We start from the raw sequence: 20,266 nt of genomic DNA, 5'->3' as shown, positions 1-20,266 counted from the left end.
TCTTTCTTCCACTGCTCTCAGCTAATGCCTTGTTTAGCCTAATCCCAAATAACATCCTGTCTCCTCACATCCACTCAGCAACTACAGGGAAAAATATAATTGCACTTCCCTGCCTTTTGCATCCCTTATGGATTGAGAGACCCCCCCACCCTTGCCAGTCGATCCATTTTTCCTCCCTGGGCCACTCTGAATGCATGGGGCTGGATTTGCTGCTTGGAGCAGATGTTGGAGGGAAGACGGTGAGAAGAAAGGCAGACCAGCTGTTAAGACCATTAGTCTTCCAACAGGTGTAGACTTTTGGGATGAAGGCAGGCCTTTCAATCATTTCTCTCTTTCAAAGCAAACCCAATTTTGTGTGGAAGAAAACCAATGTGGAGAGGGTGGCTGTAGCTCTTGGAGAAAGAAATAAGTATCCAGCGCTCTGGATAAAGTAGAGATATACTATGTTCAGGCACTTTTGAAGTCGTATACATGGAAGGCTTAGCTTCCTAATACCACTCACTATTTTTGCTACCACAGCAGTAAGGAAAAACCCAATAGTTAAGACTCTTAGTAGTCAAAATCTCATCCTACTAGCTACTGTACTGCTTCTTTCACTTGTCTCACCATTAACATCAGCGGCAGCAAATCCTCGAAAAGCAGCAGTAGTAAAACTGCCATCTCAGAGAGGCTGTGAATGTGTGCTGCTCAGGAGTGCGCGCAACAAGAACTAAAACAGAGTAAATCTCCCTCCAGTACAATGCACCACCCACTTCAGATGTCCTGAGTGGTGCCATATGCTGCCAATATTCCCATTCACATCAGTCACTTCCTTGGAGAATAAAGCACCACAGCTCCTGGGAAGTATGGGAAGGGCACAGGTCTTGAATTGATAGTCTCCAGCACAGGGAAATCACTAACAAATGTGAAAAACCTGAAGCTGTGCACAAGATTGAAGCCAGCTTTATCTTTTTGGTGAGAAAGCAAAAAGTACAGCTAACATTTTACTTATTTAAGGTTTTTGCATTTTACTTATTTAAGATTAAGATAAATATCGCAAGCAGTATTGGTTTTCTTTTATTTTAGACCACCTACCTACAAGAGAATAGGAGATCCAATCATACAGTGATCCTCTGCTTCATTACCACACGAAAGAGGTTTAGAAAAGCTTAGGATAAGCAATGGGATTTGTGAGCATGTTTCTGAGTCAAACCTTAGAGATTTCTGAGGTTTGCTTACAATCCCTTGCCTTTTTCAGCAATCAGACGTTAGAGGACCTTAGAGAAAGATAGGTCATTAAATGATTCAGTTCGAATCTATAATGGTTACTATTGATATCAGCAAAACCTGTGCTTTCCATAAATCATATCGCTAAGCAATATTCTCTAACTAGAAAAATACTGGCTTATCTTGATTTTTCAGGGTGATTTTTTCACCCTGATCCTTTTAATTTTCTTTTGTTTCTCACTAGTGTACATTTTCTTCTGTTGCAACTTTCAAGGGAAAATCATTGCGGAATTCTGTCTTGCACTGCAAATTACATTAACTGCTTCAGAGCTGGCAGTGGCACGTATCTGATTACAAAGATGTCAATATTTTATGATCACAACAGAAAGAGCTAAATCGTGAAAATTTGTAATGTGCAATAAGCTCTGAAAACGGGGTAGATGCTTTCATTGTTATTAGTGTTTTTCAGGGGTCTAGGGGAGACAAGCAGGTTTCATATGGTTCAGGGACTTTTAAAGTGGCATCTTGGTGGACTGCACTGATGCTTTTGTTTAAGTACAGACCTCATTGAGGCTGGTGGTGTAATGAGTGTAAACTGGCATGGCGCCACCAAAATGAATGCAAACCTGCTGATTTTTGTATTGAGAAGCTTGTCCTCAGAACGCAGTCAAAGCTTTTACACTGCAGCTTGCAGAAGATGATAGTGACATGCATTTTCACGGTCAATAACACAACTTTAGCCGTGCTTTTGACAGTTCTTCGTTTCTAATTTGTGTAGTATTCTTTTCACAAAATTCTGGACCAGCTGTAGCCAGCTGCGCAGAGCTGCTGTCATTTCAGGAGCCTGCAAAGAACTGCAGTTACCCCAGAACCCCTCATCCAAAATCAGCTTTCTCACTGTTTTGTAGGGTATTATCTAATTAATAACAGTTAACATTCATAATCGCTGCATTTTAAGAGAATATTGCAGAGGAAAATGTGCATCAGTGTACTGAAGTCCAGCTGGGTAAGGAAAGAAAAAAAGGATCCTGATAAGAAATGCTCAGCACTCATCAGAGTAGAGCCTGTGTTTGTATTACTGAATATCTGCACAAAGTGCACTACAATGGATTCAGATTAATATTTTATTGTTGTTTCTAGTCTACAGAAATCGTGACTTTGAGTTCAAAATAATCAATACATCAAATACAACATCACAAGTTGTGAAGCGTTCCCTTGGAAATGTGCCTCATTTTTATTACTACAATGTCACTTAAAACAGAATTCTTTGTCTTTGGCTTGATGAGTAGGTATAAAAGCAATTCCACAACCAACTGTCAGATAAAGCAAACTCAATTCATGTCCTATAATGACAAGGTCATGCACCACATAGAACCACTTTTAGATTTGCTTTGAGTAAGCTCACATGAAGAAAAGCATGTATCAAAATATAAAAAAAGAGCCGTTGAAGGGTTTGGATGAGTCATTCAGTCTCACCTGAGAATACATGTAGATAAAAGAGTGTAGCTTTGATGGAGGCACTAGTGAATTGGTTATGTTTTCATAATGACTTCTTTACATTATTGAATACAATGGGAACTTTAAGGCCAACTGCAATAACAATTTCTCATGAAAAATTAACAAAGAATTTATGGAAATGTAGCAAAAGTCCCAAAGCAATTAGCTTAGATTTCTCTGGAGTCTGAGAAAAGCCTGGATAATTGCAGACAGAAACTGCATAAAGTGGCTATTTTCATTATCACAGGATACAGAAAGTCCATTTTCATCACAATGGGACATAATGATGTTAAAGCTAACATAGAGATATGTTTAAAGAGGTTGAGGCACAGTTTACAGAATGGTTTGATTTACATGGCATTCGGATCCATATTAAAGAGCCTTCTTAAAGTGATGAGGTGGTTTTTTTACCTGGTGTCTTCAAAGCCTCCTGCAAGGTAGGAGAGAAAAATAGATTGCAGTCTCAGGAAGCTAATTGTACATTACCAGTAGGATGCACAGGAATGAGTTTAATTTGTCTTGAATGGAGAAGAGCGAAATTGTGATACAAATTGGCACATGAATATACATTTGAAAATTCCCATTATGTGTATGTTTATAAGAGCGCTTACTAGTGCTGCGTAGATCGGAAACAGAGCACTTGTGGCAGGCTAAAGTCATGTGGGAATCACCCTTAAAATCATAGGAACATTGCTGAGAGCACCTGTAACACCTCCAAAGCCCTTTTTTCTGTTTTGTCTATGAGATCTGTTGATGCATTTTATTTTATTTCAGTACTCTGCACGTGGTGTGCTCTTGCCAATCTAATTACTCCTCACATGAAGTGGAAAGTCATATTCTGGTTGGATGCCCATGCTCAAATGATTTATATTACATAACACAAGCAGCCTCTCATAATCACAGATGTCCTTTGCAATGTCACATGCTTCGATCTGCAGAGTATTTTCACCAAAGACCTCAATAAATGGCTGTAGGTAGAAGTTTTCTATTATAGCACAGAATAATTTCTACACTATTACAGTACAGCTCTATGGTCATTATGCAGGTAAAACTGGCATTGGTCTCCAGGGGAGTTTTAACTACACAGTCAGGCCTTATATGTTCTCACAGATGACTAACACAAATAGCATTCAGTCTAGCTGTTAGGCTTGATTATAATCTTGTTCATATCAGTGTAAATCAAAGCAGCTTTGCCAATATTTCGCATCAATGCAAGTCTCAAGTACAGATGCGCTAGCCATTTTTTGCACTAGTTTGTCAGGTTTCCTCTCTGAACACCAATATATATTGTATCATTGTAACAGTGGCTAATTTAGATCCATTTTACGATGGACTAAGCATGATTAATGTACATTAATGCACAACGCTTTTTCCCTCATGAATTTTCTGATAATCTTTGTTTCATATTTGAGCAGGAAGAATAAACAGTTTCAGTATTTTAATTAGCAGGGAGTTAACATAGTAAATCAGAACTCGTGGGTAGCTGCTTATCACCTGCACAAGCACAAACAAATGTATCTACATATCCATACAACCCATTTTATCTGTTTGTGTGTTTTTACTGTTTTAAAAGTAAATAGGATTTTTTAGGTTATATATGATATCCTATCATATGGTTGCATTAATTGTTAAATAATTAGTAATAAGCAATACTAAGAGGCAATGCTTAAATATTGCAAATGCTTGTGGGTTTTTTTCCACTTTCTCATTGGTTTTTCTTTTTCCAAAAGACTGTTCAAAAAAGAAAAAAAAAGGAAAAGGAAAAGGAAAAGGAAAAGGAAAAGAAAAAGGAAAAGAAAAAGGAAAAGAAAAGAAAAAGAAAAGAAAAAGAAAACACAATCAAATAAAAACAATCCACAAAAATATTCCTATAAACCTGCAATGACCAAAAAACGATTTGATTCACTGAACCAAAGGCTTGCTTGAAACTCTGCTGAATATGAAACACTGACATTAAACACCCTTGGATCTGAAACTTCTGGATGGTTTAGATACCAGTAGGTCAAATGAAGTTATTGCTCAAGGGCTAGTTCAAAACTACTTGTAACATGTTTTGATTTACAGATTATCAATTCAGCTGAGCAGCAGAGGAACATATTCGGGGAATCGCATAAACAAATACATTCAACTGTACTGAGGATTAACCTAAAGTGACACATTTATTTAAAAATCTGCCTACTACATGTCCTCATTGATTAAATGCCCTTAAGAAAGTGAGTCTGATGAAATAGAAGCCATTAAGATTCAGCATACCTCCTCCACTCCTTTTGATGGTTGACACATTCCCTGGAGTGGGAGATTGGACGGCTGATAAGCTAACACTGAATTATAAGCGCTTTGTGCAATGTCACCAGTAAATGAAAGATCTACTGTTTTGCTTGCAAAGCAACAGTGCACCTTAACAGCACAAAAATGTACATGGTGCAGAATTATTTCATCCTCTGTGCTGAGAATATAAATGAATGTATGTATATGTGCTGATATACATCATGTGTGCATTTTTATGGCAGAGACCAGCTCATAGTGCAATACAGCTTGTTTGGAGGTACAGTACCATTGATCAGGAAAATAGAAGTGTCTAGGACTGTTTCGGTGTTGTCAGAAAGCCAAACAAGCATGATGTGATATCTCCATTGTGTGCACCATGGGAAGATTTTTCTGAAGCCAGGTCAGGGAACAGAGAAACGGCAAGGGAGAAGCCTCCTTAGCCCCAAGCTACACTGGGTTCAAGAAACTGTGCTTGAACTTTAGAAGGACCAAGTGAAAACAGTTTTGAGATTACTCAAAAAATGAGTTTTGGCATTTGGTACTACTCTGCATAACCCCCTTAGGCTGTTGGGAGCCATTCCTGCTAATTACCAAACCTTCCATAAAGGTGATGATCTCTGGGTTATCCCCAATGGTCAAATAGTGGAAACTAAAGCTATGATCTCGCAACAATGTCTTCAGTAGCAATGAAGGCATAGAAAACTGAATCTTACCCTTTTGTCAGTCACTCATTTCGGTGCCAGCACAGGAGACCACAAGGGTGCAAGGTGACCCTGGACTGAGGAGCCAATCCTGCAGAAAAAAAAATCAGGTTGGCCCTACCAGCAAACATGAAACCACAGTCTCCAGTTTTTTCCAGAGCTGTGGCATGAGCCCTATCCTCCCTGCCACAAAAAACCCTCACTTGGCTGATCTCTAAACAGTCTTAGCTTGTTGTAGCATCAAGTGTCACTTACATTTTAGTTGTAGGTAGCTAATTGTGAGGTCTAACACCTGCTGTCAGCCCCTGTGTTGATACCGTATTGGTTTCTCTTGTCACTGGTTGTTCAGTTTGAGGTTCTACATATCTGTGGTGCTAAGCCAGTTTTGATAGCTCCAGATCAGCTACCAAATCCAGCTCTCCTACTCATCTGGGTTATTTTGGGTTCCAAATCAGTCACACCGTACTAAACAGTAGACATAATTTTTATGTCATGCTGTGGAACCTTCGCAATTATTAAGAACATTTGCCTCTAAAACCATCAATCTAAATTGGCAGGAAAAGGAAGGGCTAGAGGTGAAGGCAATTAGACAAATAGAGTAATTAAGTCCCGCATTATTGTTACTACCATGAGCTTGCTGGTGGGTTACTACTGCTGTTTAAAAAAAATGGTTTTCACTGAACAGGAGAATTAATGAAACCAGGTTTTCTACAGAGCAGCATGCTTTATCCTGCACAGCGCCATCCATCTCATCAGTGTTGCATCTCTACGCTCCCCTCGACCCCATGGCAGGCAGGGACAGGCTGCTCTGGAGCCCCTCGCACAGCCACTGGCCAGCCAGCTGCTGTCAGACAGCACTTGTTATGGCTGAGTACGGCCACTCTTCCCCTTTGCAGGGGCACTGGGAATATTTCTGTCCTCTACACAGCTGCCAATTTTCACAGAAGTTCTAGGAACTTTATTATCCTAGATTTCTAGTCTGCTTTTAAATTCAATTGAGTTGGCAGAATTACAGCATTACATTAAATGTCTTTTCCTCGTTATTACTCTAACTGCAAATTTCCTTTCTCAGTTCCCACCTGGCAGTTTTATGTCTCAGAAATATGTGAAGAAAAACTCAACATACCCCCCCCACATACCCTACGCTAAATACAGCTATTTGGTATAGTTGTAACCCAGGGCTCCAAATCATGACATTTTGGTGTTGACAAGAGGGAGGAATGGAGTAGCTATCAGGCAAATAAAGAACAGACAAACACTCAAGTTTGTGGAGGAGTCTTTCAGATAGATAGATGGACTGATAAAAAGCACAACTAAAAGCACCTTGTAAACCAAATCAGTGGCAAGATGTGTGACACAGGATGACTTTTTTGAAGCCATCAACTTTGCCTTGAAAGAGACAGGGAAAGTTGTTAGGGCAGCTCCTGACATCCAGCATCTGAGCATCTCCTACAGTGGCTCTGTACAATCAGGCACTGAAGGAGGGACTCAGCTGCCCACACACAGATATTAGGGTCATTTGAAGCACCTTTGAGCCGATTTCCAGCTGCCACTCCAGAAAGCCACAGGCTTCCCAAGCTCTGACATCACCTATGCACAAAGCTGGCAGGTTATATGTCAGACACATGAAGGTCTGGGAATGGCCATCTTTTAACAGTGCAAGGCACCTATATGTAGGCAATGAAACTGGGTCCTCAGATTTGAGAGTTGTTGCATCTGGGTGGGAGGAGACAGAAGTGGGGTTGGAGATGCGGGGTAACTGTTCAGCTGTGGGGTTTCACTTGTGAGACCACACCTGGAGTGCAGTGTCCTGTTTTGGTTCCCCAGTGAAGGACAGATGTGGGCACACTGGAGCAAGTCCAAAGGAGGGCCACCAAGGTGGTCAGGGGGCTGGAGCACTTGACACGCCAGGAGGGGCTGTGGGAACTGAGTCAAAACTTAACTGGTCGCAGCCCTGAGCAACCTGATTTAACAGAAACACCTCTGAGCAGCAGGTGGGCCCAGATGACCTCCCCACATTCCTTCCCTGCTATACAAGTTTGTGATTCATGAGCCCCCATCCAAAAGCCATGGCACCTCCAGGCTGGGCCCTCTCCCCTTCATGGGACTTAGCAGAAGAACAAGCAGAAGGTTTTGGGCCATGAGCAGAGACTCAGAGCCACATGTATGTGCTGCTGAGCCCTTCTCATCGCAGTCATGCGGCCTCTGGGCTCCCAGCTCATGCTGCCACTTGGCCTCCACCATGGAAAATATTTGGCTATCCTGAGACTACAAATCTGTGGTGACTTGGCACACAGAGTTTGACCATCTGAAGAGCAGTCTTTTCCTCACTTTTTATCACCGTAAGATCTTGGTTTTGAATGTAATAGCAAGGAAAACCTTTTAAGAAGCACCTCTCCAACTCCTTAGCAGTTAAGTTGCTAAACATTTGGGGGTGGGGGGGTGTTCTGTCATTTGGACCATTTCTTATTTAACAGCTGTCATGTGAACAATTAAAATACCTTATAATAATTTTAGTTCAGCTGCTATTGCTGTTGCTATTGCTGTTTTGAAAAGTCCAGGTTAACTCTGTCTGCATCTTAAGGTTTCTGCAAGGTGCTAGGATACAATGACAACCCTATAATTATGTCTCTTCCATAAAGGAAGTCACACATAGCACAAAAAAAGCAGCAAATAGCAGACTGCACGACTCTAGCATGGCAAGTTTACATCATGTACTTGACTGATCTCAGAAAACCAAAGCTACAAATGTGAAGAAAAAAACCCCCAAACGATCAAAAGAAGCCATTATCATGCAAGGACAAAACTGTAAAGGTTCCAAAAATCACTAAATATACATCTGATGAGATCCCTTTTATTGAGATGCACACTGCTCAGTTCATGATGTTGATCCAAGTGGTCTTTTAGCACAATAACAAGTTTTAATCTGTTGAAGTCCTTGCAGATAATGCCACAGAGAGAAAAAATGACCAAATACGATTTGATTTCTTCCCCACGTTTCACTATACCCTTGATATGTATTCTATACATGCTGCTGAGAACGTATATTTTCAGAGAATAGGTATGTGTAAGCACATATTTATTTGTTATAGAAATACAATGAAAAATCCTGTTTATTCATTTTTAATGACTCAATATAGTATTTAATATTTATCAGTATTAATTTCTGTCAGAATATTTAGCATTCAGAAAATATGATTATGCATTGTAATTTATAGCTTTGATAACTGAATCCAGGGAAAAATTGCAAGAAATTTAAAAAAAATCTTATATGTTTAACCAGTTTTATCATTCAAGTTGAAAGTCCTGTAAAATAAAGCAAAACTCAGAGTGGAAAAAAAAAAAGAAAATTGGCCTAGTTGCTTTTGCACCTTTAGAAAGGAGCAAAATCTTCCAGAATGTTCATTAAATCTTTGGAACAATGCCCAGGATTCTTCATTAGCAGAAGTATTTAATCTCATTAATATATGTTTCTCCCTACCTGTGTGAGTTCCCTTTATAAATCAATTAAATCTTACTACAAAACATAGAGGCTTGTACAAAGCAAAACTGATGGTCCCAAACTTGTGCCAAATTTATCACTGGACATTACTTGACCCTTACTGATGATTTTAGTGAACATAAGCTAATTCACCTGGAACTTGATCCATGAAAATAAAGGCCTGATTGAACTATACCTCTTCCCTTTGGCTTAGAGTGCCTTGATTGTTGATAAAGGCTAAATAAAAATTATAAATCTTTCAGAATATGAAATACTTCAATACTACACTGTCAAATGCTTTCTTTGCATCTAAGGATGTAAGTATGGCAAGCCTGCCCAGTTCCCCAGCACACAGTCCTAAATAGGTCAATGCTTCTGCTCTCTAAATCTTCACCAGTACTTAGCACTACTTGGGGAAAATTTTTGTAATTTTGTTTATTTCAGGTACATGTGCTTACAGCAGACTGTATAAAGTAGTCCTAATCCTAGTTCTACTTAATGCCAATTTTTTGCAGCTTTGACATAATAAATCATGAAAGTAAAGCCTAGATTGTGAGCTTTTGAAATAAACCTGACCTCAAATTACTCAGATTATAGCATACTATACACAGCCAGCTGTATTGTGTTATTTATACTCAAATCTGAAAATTCTGAAAGAGTTATTAGAAAAATCTGAGGAAAGACATAACTGTTAAATATTTGTAGGCTCAATAGAAAGGAGTTTAAGGCATATTGCTTAAGAAAAGAAGAGGAGGAGTGTTCTTTAGGAACTGAACATAAGCTTCATAGTTCATACAAATATGAAAATTAAGAACATTTAAATGAATCAGATATTTAAAGTTAGCAGCATGTATTTCACCATACTAATACTATCCATGTGGGATTTTTTAGTATAAATTCAAAGACGCATGCAGACCTAGTGTTTGACATGGCCTAAAGCTGGAAGGGTTTATATAACTTCCCAGCTGGACTACGTATGTATTTCAGGAAAATACAGGCAAGAGTTACAGGACATGTGCATGCTATTGTAATCACGTAGCTCAGAAAATAGTGTCTCAAAATTACCTTGACAAAGATTGTCCTGATATTAATGAGATGCCTTCCACCAGCATGTATTTCCATAAATGCATATTAATATTTAAAAATGCCAGCTATGATTGAAAAAATTATTTTCTGTTTGCTTAAACTTCAGCTTGTTCCAGCTGAAAAATGCATACTTAAAATACAGGGCTGAAGAATGGATGCTACAGAAGGGCGGAAATGAATGAGAAAACGTCGCTACTAAAAAAAACCAGCCAAAATATGCTTAAAGGATAGTATTTGGAAGGAAGATCTTTCAAGAAGAAAAGACCTAGCCACAGAAAGAAAATAGTATTTGAAAGGGCATTTAAATTGTCTTTTCAGTTGTGACGTTACAGCTCTTTGGCATCGCATTTCTTGGCTAAATAGAGATTATCAAGAAAAGACCCACCCATTAAAGACACAAAACATCTCATATGTGTTTCAGTGAAGCCTTTACTGTCTCTGAAATCAATGGCAGTCTCTGTAAGCGCTACACTTTTGAACATCACACAGCCTGATTTGGGAGCCTACCTTCATTGAAAATGTGGGACACTGTGTAATCTCCCTATCGTTCAGTAGATCATGATAAAGAGAAACTCTTATTTAGTTTAAGTAAGTGGTTAAAAATCCTGATGGATTCACTGCAAGTGGTATGAAGCTGGGTGACTGTGGCAATTTTTTCTCCTTTCATCTCCTTTTATCTACCTTTTAGCTTCAACCTTCTTCTCTGTCATCAGCTTTTATTATATCTGTCCCTTAGAGGATCTGATTCAAAAGCTACTGATGTCAATGTCAACCTATCATTGACTTCAAAGGGCATTGGATCAACCCCCAAAAGACTTATTTTAAGCATTTGTGTTACATAGTGCTTTTTTGTTTGCTAGACAAAATTATTTTCTAAACAAAAAGAAATCAGATATTTGCTGAAACGGTACAATGAGTGATGAAGAAAAATAAATCATTCAGAGGTATTTTCTCTAGGCCTTGTTCAAGTTTAACCACAGGCAGTACATTCTTGTCAATTAATTTACATTAATATTGATCAGTACTTACTAACTGTGCAAAGGCTACTCTATGTATTAACACTGTGAGCATCACTGGCATTAATCCCACAGCAGTTTTTGCCATGAAAAAAACCCCTGTACTTCCCCTCCATCCTCTCCGTAATTTTTTTTTTTGTAGATTGTCGTTCTGATTGATAGGATTTTAATTACAGTTGTTGTTGAAGCAGCATTACCTAATATTTTACTCTTGTATGCAATGACAGTCTTGAAAGCACAAGAAAACAGGGACCACATAGTATACTAGATTAACTGTGGGATAAATGGTTTCATATGGATGTCACTGGCTTGAATTTAGTGCATTTTGGCATATATCAAGGAGCATCTGCTCTGAGTAATGGTGGATAATACAGTGATAAAAACGCAGTCTGCAAGACAGCACTACTTCTGCCATTGCTACTTGGTCAGCAGTAGGAGATGTCCCTAAAATTGGAGAGCCATTTTGCCTTAGCCCCACATATTTGGGTAAGGTATGCCAGAAGCTTAAAAGCATAACAAAGCTGATTTTACTCATAGTTTATTCAATGCATGGTTTATTGCATGACAGGGATTTTCACAAAGCAAATCTGAAATCTGCTTAACAGCCTGGAATTTCTTAGCCATTTCTCTCTGGCCCAACACTCCTGGAAGAGAGGATGCATGAAGCCGTATTATATCTTCACATGCTGCAATAGCCAGCATTTCTCCACAGCTCTTGGTATCTAGTTTAAAAGCAGGTGATGGTACAAATGGGTTCAGCATGTGCTAATGAGAGATCATAAACAGATATTATGTCAATTTGCAAAAATTACACTAGTTCCTCTCTTACAGCTATAAACACTGCCAAGAGGAAACAATATACTGCATTGCACGGTTCTTAGGGTAAGCCCATACACTGTATATAATTCAAATTAGTAACATGAAAATCTGTGCAGCTGGGCAAGAGTTAAACAATGTGTCTTTCATGTTGGAAATGATTGATAGGACTGGCAAATATGTATGGCAAAAATCTGAGGACAGATTCCAAATAAACCATGTCATGCAATTAGGTATAACCCAGTTGTCAATGTATGCTAGTAAACTACTTAAAAGAAAGGTATACCCAGATTTACTGGAGGAAAACAGAAGATCTACATATGTCAAGTATTTCTTAGCCTGAACTGACTAACAAGTATCCTATTACATTTTTACATTATTATTTGAATTTTCTTTGCATGCTCTGTTTTTGAAAGAAGTAGTACTTTATCTTTAAAGATTACTTCTGTGCTAAAATTAAGCACAAAATTACTAATAGTCTGCATATGAGCTGTTATATTTATCTCCTTTCTTATTCAGGCTATTTGTCAGAGAGACCTAACTAAGTACAACTTTATTTTCACTTGACTCTTTAGGTTTCTCTTTTTCCTTTGTAGACTGTGTCTAGTAGTTAGTTAACTCTATGTTTTCAGGTCAAGCAATACGAGAGAGTGAAAGAGTCCCAAAATTAAGTGAATCACAGAATTAATAGAGGTTTGAGCTGGAGAGAAGAGAAAGAGGTTGCAGTATCCCTGTTTCCAAGCTTGTGGGAAAAAATTGAAGATAGCGACACTAATACTACAAATACCGAAACCCACTCTCCTCTTACCACAAAGAAATGATATTTTTAAAATATTTTTTCACGCTTAAAAAAATGAAGTTGAAAAGGAGGCAGTTAAAAAGATAACCTTCCTAAAAAGAATATAGAAGAGATATAAAAAAAAAGAGAAAAATAGAAAATAATATTAGCTCTGACAAGTCAAATTTGAAACTGAAATAAAAACAGCTACAAAAGCTTTTGAAGAGCAAGGTGTTAAAAGCAAAAAGGCTTGTAATAAAATATATTTAAGTGCCTCAGAACCAGGAACCTGGCTAGAGAGCTAGTGGAACTAGTATGTGATTGAGGTGTAAAAGAAAGATAAAAACCATAGCAGAAAAGCAAAACAGATTATTTTCATTCTCTCACTCAGGAGAAAATCCTAGAGGTTCACTGGTCGGGACCATTCTGCATGACACAAGTCTACAGAACTGCTTAGGTTGAATCGTCAATAAAACTTGCTTTTAGCAAATCAACAGGGGAAACAGGAGCAAATTACTAGGCAGAACCACCTTGAAACAGTCTAGATGGAGGATGGTGCTTGGTTTCTGCACCTTGTTTTCACTCCTCTTCTGGCTCCTTCCTCCTGCTTCCATTTATCCCATGATTACAGACTTGCAGCCCCTTTGTGGATTTATTCTAAAAAAGACTTTATTGACACTGTAATTTGGGGAGCACTCCCAGCAGTTGATGGAGCTCAGGTGCTCAAATGCTCCATTAGGCATCTCTGAAGTGCTGGGAAGGTCAACACTTCACTCATGCAATCTTTTCCCCTTGCTGTAGCCTTGTTGCAAGGCTTAACTCAAGACTTCCAAAAGAAATCAGAGATGAATGTGATGAACCACCAACCGGGCAAAAGGGACAATAGCGTATGAAGAACCGAGCGCAAAACAAAGAATATCATTATGCTACTGTATAAATCCTTGACTACACCTAAAACCACTAATCTGGGTTCCTAAATATAGATCTGGTCACCTTATCTGAGGACGTTTTGCAGGAAAACACAGGAAGGGACACCAGGGATGCTCAGACATATGAAACCATTTTCAAAAAAAGAAACTAAATTGGCTTGGTAGGTTCTGTAGGATAAGAGACAACTCTGGAGAAATGTGACGGACAGACATCTGTAAGATAATAAGCAGTACTGAAAGGGTGAAAAGGAAATGTTTCCCCACTCTTTCTTGTAATACCAGAAATAGGGAGCATGTAATGGAAATCCCAGGCAATAATTTTAAAAGAAACAAAATTAACTTTCTCCATACCATATATAATTAACATTATACTGCTAATTGCTACAGAATACTATGAAGGCCTTGAGTGTGAGCGGATTCAAGAAGAGATTTGACAAATTCACAGAATTAGGCTGCTCAGTGGCTATTAAAAATAAGGCTGTTGATGCAACTTCCAACTCAGGGTCTCTAGCCCATGAATTGCCAGAAACTGGGACCTGCACTATGCTGTAGGTTCGCAGTGCTGCAGTATGCTGTATCCCACTCTGAAGCACCTCGTGCTAACTCCTGCTTGATACTGGGCTGGAAAGATGCTGGATTTGGCCTGTTACAGTCCTTCTTATTTCTTTATATGAGTAAAGACAGAACATGGGGCTAACCTGTTTTTTTTTTTAAACTCCATGACTTACATAGGATAAAATGTGGCACCAGTTTCAACCTTGCTACATACTGTTTCTGTAATGAAGAAACTAGCTTCATTCTAACCTACAAAAAGCAAAGGAGCAGTGTACATAGTAATTGTGCTATTTATAATGAATAAGCTTCTTTTTCACATTTTAATTGGAACAAATTAGCAAGTAGCTGTGCACAGATTCACAGATATTAATCACAGAATTCAGGCGTTCCAAACATTTCTGACAACATGTTTATTATCTTTTCTTTCACCATTTTAATATTAACACCCCCGCCCCCCAGTTAATTATGCTGTTAACAGCAATTCAATATTACATTCAGAACTCATATATTGCTATAGACTGGGTGAAGAAAATGGAAATATAAAGTCAAACATATTTTGTATAAATGAAAGATAATCAAACAATAATATAGTGTACATACATTCCAACGTGTATAACTTTTTGCTAATCTAAATTCTCCATAAAACATTAATTTAGGTGACATAAACTTTTTTTTATTTCAGCATATGGGAAATCACACAGCAAGTTGTAGCTACTGCTTCTGCAGAAGGAAATGTGAAAAGGAAAAATCCCCCTTCAATAAGTGGATCAAGTGAGGAAAATATCAGGGAGCAGATAAGCACATCTAACACAGATGATGAAACTGGCTATATATTCCCAGTGTCTCTAAGATGAATATCCTGCTTTTGGGGGAACTGCTGAGACCACCTTCATCCTGAGTCGAGTCTGTGAATGATGTTGACAATCCAGTTCCTTGCCCTGCAAAATAGCTTAGAGACTATTACAAGGAAATAGGTCAAAATGTCCTCACACAGAGCAGTGACAGAGGACAATTAAAATGAATAGAAACCCTATCTAATTCATATTTCCTAAGCAGACCCAAAGCATTCAGTCACCAAAGTCACATGGATTTTGGGGGGGGGGGGATTGATATACATGCAGTTGAGGCTAACCCCTGTCATGCACTCTTTCCCTGTCTCCGCATGCGAGTTAACGATGTAGAGGTAGAGCAGGAGATGAAAATGTCCCAATGGCAGCAGAGTACTATGGACAGTGTTTTTTAGGGCAATGAAGGAGCTGAGGAGTGGGAAGTTTGAAGTGAATCATGGCTGTACTGCAGAAAGCACATGCGGAGATAGCTCACAGCGGGGCTGAAATTCCTTTCCACTCATCTTTGCCGAACATGGCATATGACAGCTGGTCTGCCTGGTCCTATAGATGTCTGGGTGGTTTCAGTTTCAAGTTAGAAAAAGTTGCACAATGGTGCACAGATAAAAGTTGAGGGTAGGCAGTGTTCATGATCCGCAAGAGCTTCATGAAGCTTTCTCCAGTGAATAGTCCCCTTCCCCAAGTCCTCTTCTGAACACAAAAAGTTGTTGATTCCCTCCATCTCTGTTTTGGTCATCTGGCTTAGAGAAATGGTAAGCAAATACTGCAGACCTATTTCTCCCCGACTCTGCAACAGTTTCCACAAAACCTCTGCCTGAATTAGAGAGCACTGGATTTATGACTATCAGTGGAGCCGTTACAGGTAAATTCTGTCTTTCTTATGTTGGTCCACATTTATTTCTGGGGAGCAAGTCTGACAGAGAGCCACCAAACTGAGGACTATTGAATTAATACATTCATTATTCCCACCAAACTGGAGAAACAAGATGGCCCAAACTAAATATAAAATACATTTCTCTACTTCATAAGGAGGTATATCAGCTGCATATATGCTATATGATTTGAAATTAGGAGGCACTGCCACCAGTCCACACTTTTATGCATTTTAGGAAGCATATACCGTTTTAAAATAGTGTGAAAAATCACATCCATACAAAGTGCAGCCTTCAAATTCGTGGGCTCATCAGCACACCCACCTCCTGGCAGAATAAGGAATGAGACAGTAAAAAATAATGAAAAGTCAATAGAGGAAAAAGCATCAAAACATGGAAAAGTAGCAGTCCTGCCCATCCTTAGCTGAAGATCAATATCCATTGCAAAGGGGTTGCTTTGTGAAAGAAAATTAAGGGATTTTTGCTTCCTCAATTTTATCATGATATGTAATTGAATTTGTCCGTTTGCCAAGAATCCAGCTAAGGAGGTCTTTTTAGCAGGAATGAAAGGAAGTATAATTTTAAAAGCAAACCTTTAAAGGTATATGCAGCTTGCTTGGCATCATTTGTTTTCCCTGGATAACCTTTATTTTCACTATAAATTACCCCTCTCACTTCACAAATGGTGACTATCACAGAGTGGAGGGGAATTGAGGAATTATGCACACCCAGCTGCTACGTTAATTGTGTGCTGTTTTTTCAACAGCAGCATTAGGAATATAAACCCCTCCTCACTAGTTCTCTGAAAGCCTTTACAAATAATAACACTTATGTAAAACTTAAGGTCTGAATATTCTGTGTTTATGAGTAACTGAATATTATCATATTAAAATCATTACTAACGCAGTGCCTGAATATTTGTTCTGAATCCTGTCAATACTCTAATGGCAGTAGTCTTGGAAACTACACATCTGCCACAGGATTAATTACACACATAAAACATTATCATTGCCCTACATCTCCTATGAGGTAGAGAGGCTGCTAGAATGATTAATGGCTCTGTATGACATATGAAGGAATAAATGTAAATGTTACCCAGTGAATAGAAAGATCTGTTCCTGACTCATATTAGAACAAATAGAAGGACCTTACTGATGCAACATTATTCTTTAAGGTCTGCAGGCAATGTTAAAAAAACCCTAATCCACAAATTCTGCAAAATTTGCTGTACAGTTGAGAGAACTCCTATCTGCCATGGCATTCTGAATTATTTTGAACATGGCGGGGGGTGTGCTCACAGGTATATGGCCATATTAAACAGGTTCCATAGTTGGTGAGTCACCTTTCCTGCTTATTGTAAATAGTGGTGGTGCTTCTTGGGCCAGTGTTAGGTCTATGCCATTAGAAACTTCTGAATTTTGACTTAGAGTCAGTCTTTAGGCACAACAGGGAGAAAACATTTCCTTTTTATAATACAACAGGTTCAGTTGTGACAGAAAAGAAAGAAAACTGGAGGAAATATTTCAAAGACAGTCCATTGTTTACAATTAAAATTAACAGAGCAGAGTTCAAAGGTGACATACCAGTATGCAATTAAGGCCATGGGCAGACTCAAGCAAGCAATTAGGTGAGAATTATTACAAATGTAAACTGAAGCTAATCTATTGATCACATCACTTCTTCACGGTTCATTATTTCTTTAGAAATCCTTTAATAAAGACCCCAAGAGGTCCTCCGTACCTTTGTCGCTGAAATCTGAAATACTAAATTACAAAGGCTGAGCCCTTTGTTCATCCCAAAGCATTTGTTTCTGTTCCTAACTCACACTTCCTTCCTTTGGAGGATCACATCCTACATGTGGGACTGAGAGCTGCAGCTAGTCATTGACACTGCAAAGCTATTTGCCTTCAGCCACCTTAGAGCATGAACACGTTCGTCAGCCAACTAAATCTCAGACTGATTTTGTAATTTACACTCGCATCGACATAAAATTATACACCCTTATCCCCAAGTGGGACACAACTTGCATGTAAGCCAGCAAGTAGCAGTCTGCAGGGTGCCCATCACAAAGGTAATTGTGGTGAAGATGGAGGCAAATGAGACTGACTGATATTCTGATGACACAGCAGGACAAGGAACCGAACATTTCTTCTGAGTGGATGCTGTGACGCTGTAACTTGTGGCATTGCCCACCTTGTGAATTAAGACAAAACAACAATAAGTTTGCCAGTGATCATTTGTATCGGGGTACACAGGAAGTATTGCCCAGGCTACCTGCCAGTGCAGATGGGAGGTCCACAAGGGAAAGGGAACGTGGAGGAGACAGTGTCCTACCTTGATATTGATGCAAAAGAGATCAGTGGGGACAGTAAGTTAAGACTCAATGCTCCCCAGATATCCTGCAGAGCCCCTTGATACAGCACGGATACCTCCATAATTTTTATTTACCCACAGCCACCTGTAACATTACGGTGTCCTCCTGGACTCCGTTTTTTCTGTTGAGATGTGAAAATAAGCAGTATGTGCATTGCTGTCTTATGTTTAAATGCTTGAATTCTAACTCCATGCATTTTTGGTGCTTGAGTGGGCAATGTGGAAACTTGAGCATGATCTAAGTCACTATATAAAGTGCTTGGGCTCCCAGCACCTCAAGGCAGCGGACAAAGCCTTGCAATAAAAGGGGATGCTCTATTCATTTTCCACACTTTGTTAGTCTGTAGGCAAGTGTTTACAGCTAATGTCAGAGGTTTACACCCTCATACAAGAGGCTGAAGTCCTGAATTTAATTTACTTGTTTTTCCCAGAGGTTGTGCTGCCACAGAGATGTTTCCACCAGGCTACAGACTTCTTTTGTTCCCAGGGTGCACTGTTACTGGGATTTTTTGAATGATTCTCTGCTTTGCTTTTTCTCCTGTTGACCTTAGAGATCTGATCTTGCTTTTACATAGGAACACTACTTTATCAAAGGAAGGTAGCCTAGTATCTCACGTAGTGTGATTCATCATATTTCTCATTTATGAGGCTTCTGTTACTATTCCAGAAAGTCTGACACTGTACATCTGAAGAGTATGAAGAGACCAAATGCATAGGTCAGCATTATAGACCTTTGCAAACAGACCCGTGTTTAGCTTTTCCTGTTGACTACATCTGGACTTTCAGCATCTCTCAATTTACCCACCTCTTGGATAATCCCTAAGGCTCAGGTGCCTAGTTATTGGGAATCACAACATACCAGACGTGTTGTTGCACTACAACTCTGGGGGCTGAGCCATGTTCTTAGGTGTCTAAATGTCTCTCAACACAGAGCTCCAATTATGCTCCAATTATTTCTGCCATCCTCAAAGGTATTAGAATGATGGTCACAGAAAAAGAGATCAATACAAGTCCTGCAGCCCACCTTATATCTGGTCAGTTTACCAAAAGAGAGCAAACAAAGCTTTTAGATAAAGTCCATGTCAACATTTTGGGCACTTAATTTACTCAAATCTGAAGTCCAATCTACTTTAGGTCACCAACCTCCTAGAATCTACATGAGAAAAATCTTTAGGTATATTACAGAAAGGTTGTTGTTGTTCATGTGAATGTGCCTATTTGAGGAACATGTAACGATATTATAGTAGTGATGAGGTGTACAGAGTGTAAATGGAGTTTGCAATTAATAACAGCAGAGATTACCAAATTAAGATAAATACAAACTTTGAGATAAGCTTCATGGTACTAGCAACACACAATATAAACAAGAAGTCTTGCGATAGCGTATAATGACCACTATTATCCTAATCAGTACAATCACACTCATCGTTAAAATTTAATTAAGGTTTTTTCTTTGCTCTGTGTAATTATTAGAGAAGCTTCTGGTGAAGTCTAATTGCCCTATCATAAATGAACAGAAAAGAGAAAGCCCCTTTGTCCAACAAGCAAGTTTTCTTTTAAGGCAAAAATATTACATAATAATGAATTTTCAGAAAGAATTCAGTCTCTGAAAGGTATAATTAAGATGCTGGAAGGGGAGGAACAGCTGCTGTAGGCTTAACAGATTCTGTGCAAGTTCTACATTTTTTATGTTTTCTTATGCCTTCTTGGCAGGAAAAGTACAAGGGGAAGAATATGACCATCACAAAAGAGAGACACCCTAACTTTCATGACTCTCAGAGAAGAAATACACTGCCCTAGATCAATGAGGAGACAAAGCAGCTCTGCCCCACCTCCCCGA

This window comes from Gymnogyps californianus, chromosome Z (assembly GCF_018139145.2).
Source record: "Gymnogyps californianus isolate 813 chromosome Z, ASM1813914v2, whole genome shotgun sequence".
Classification (NCBI taxonomy): Eukaryota; Metazoa; Chordata; class Aves; order Accipitriformes; family Cathartidae; genus Gymnogyps; species Gymnogyps californianus.
The sequence above is the reverse complement of the archived record's forward strand: the minus strand, read 5'-3'. Positions refer to the sequence as shown.